Below are 2577 nucleotides of genomic sequence, written 5' to 3'. Positions count from 1 at the left end.
TTGGCAAACCAAGCATGCCACTGAAAAGGTTAGGATATTTCGGTCAAAATCGATATAAAGATCACCGAAAATGGATGCACGGTTTGCAAATAACGAGCAAAACAAAAATGATGCAAAACTGCGCTTAACAGCAACATAGCACTTAAGATGTATTGTGAAACTATGCTACAACACTACAACATAGCAACAAAAACACATGGCGGTGAAGTACAGGCGAAGCTCTACAAATCATGAACACTGAGATCCTGCTATAACTCACTAAAACAATTCTAAAACAGCACGGCAAAAATGCAAATGACAACAGTTTCACAGACTTAGTGAAAATACTAAACATGACATAAACAACATCAGGTAGCAATGTTTAGAGCTAGTAAACTACATGCTACAGGAACATATCATGACAAGCAAGAGCATGGCATGCTAGTACTAAAGTCAAAGAAGAAAACTCCCTTACTGAACTTGAGCCAAAAATGCACAGAAAAGATGGTAGCATCAACGCAAACATGGCAATTGATATGTACCGATTCAGACTTGGTAGAAAAACATGACATGGCAGAAATAGATTCATGATAGCACCTTTGCAAGCTGATGCAACTCCCCACAAAGAATTTCATGGACTCACAATGTAACCAACAGTAAGAAGACACATTTATGAAGCTAAATATGGCAATAGCATAGTCATAGGGTGCATGGATCACAAGCAAAACACATGACAAAAATGAACTTCATGTTAACAAACAGACATCAATAATATTTAGCAAAAGCATAGCATGGTAATGACAAGCTACACTAGCCTATAATTACAACCAGAGGCACGAATGGATAGAGAATAACCATATCTTCAAAACACCATTACTGAACTTCATTAAAATATGCCTGGATTTACTTGTGGCAACAAGTCAACATAGCAACACAATGTAACAGGAAAAGACTTGGAAGAAAAACCAAGTAGCTGAAATCAGCAACATCATGTGGCCTACTTGGCATGCTTGTGCTAGTCACCACAGGGCACATAAAAATACAAGGATTGCACCACTGTAAATATGGCATGAAGATTCTCCTAAAACATGTAGACATGATGCTCAAAGGATGAACACACAAAATGCTATGGAAAAGACAAAACAACTAGTTATGATGGATTCCAGCAGACAACATCATTTAGAAATTTTGCAACAAAGATTAGGGCATCAATATGGACGGTAACATGCATGAATGACACTAGCATGTAGAGCATCACGAGATGAATATTTTGATATATCATATGCGCAAATCGGAGCTACAGACATGAAGATATGGCATGATGAAGGGGCACACATAATGTCACGGAAAAAGGATCTGGGGGGAAATCGACCTCTGGATCTCGGGTTCGTCCGGGCGCACGTGAACCGAGGCCGGCATGGTCGAGATGCGGCAGAGAGGCTCGTCTGGGCCGGATCTCGCCGGATCGGGCCGACGGCGAGCGGGAGAGGCGGCGGATGCCGGCGGGGTCTGGCTCTGGGCGGCGGCGACTGGCGACTGGGGCGCTAGGCGGCGCTGGCAATCAGCGTTGTAGGCGGGCGCGACCGGAGCAGAGGACAAGGGCGGCGGCCGAAGCGGAGGGCGGTGGCTCGGGCGAGACGACGCTAGCGGTGGGCGGTGGCTCGGGCGTGCGGGCCGGGAGGGCCCCGCGCGGGCGTGGAGGGCCGGCGGCGGTGGAAGCAACTGGGGGGACACGTGGTGTGACGCGGTTGGCCCAGTGCTGTGGCTAGACGCGTCCGGCGCTGGGCAGACGTGTCCTGCGCGCGGAGGAAGGGGAAGGCTTGGGTTTGCTCCGGGATTTGGACGGGGGACGCCTATTTATAGGTAGAGGGAGCTAGGAGAGTCCAAAAGAGGTGTGGTTTTTGCCCACACGATCGTGATCCAACGAGAGCGTGGAGGGGGTTTATATGGGCTAGTGGGCTGTTGTGGAGGCGTGTTGGGCTGCAAAGAGAGTGGGGTTTCGGCGGTCACATGGTTAACCGTTGGGGCATCCAACGACCTCCAAATGGAACGAAATTTGACAGGCGGTCTACCGGTGATGTACCAAGGCCACTCGACAAATCTTGGCCCATTCCGAGAACATTTTTCTCCGGCTCATGAAACAAGATCAGGGAGGTGCAACGGGTGTATGTGTGAGTGTCAGATTCTGGTATGGACAACGGGGGAAACGACCGGATGCATGAGACGAACACAAATGCAAATGAGATGCACATGATGACATGATATTAAATGCATGACATGAACAAAAAATGCAAAACAAAGATAAAACCCAACCACGGAGGATATAACATATAACATTGCCGGAAATGGCAAGAGTTGGAGTTACAATTATGGAATGTTACATCCGGGATGTTACAACTCTCCACCACTACAAGAGGATCTCGACCAGAGATCTAGGACTGAAAGAACTCCGGATATTCGGAACGGAGGTGATTCTCGCGCTCCCAAGTAGCTTCTCGGTTAGAATGGCGAGACCAGTTAACTTCCAAGAATTTGATCGATTTGTTGCGAGTTTTACACTCGGTTTCTTCAAGAATGGCAATGGGATGCTCATGATAA

Source organism: Triticum aestivum, chromosome 4A, assembly GCF_018294505.1.
Source record: "Triticum aestivum cultivar Chinese Spring chromosome 4A, IWGSC CS RefSeq v2.1, whole genome shotgun sequence".
NCBI classification, from domain to species: Eukaryota; Viridiplantae; Streptophyta; class Magnoliopsida; order Poales; family Poaceae; genus Triticum; species Triticum aestivum.
The sequence above is the reverse complement of the archived record's forward strand: the minus strand, read 5'-3'. Positions refer to the sequence as shown.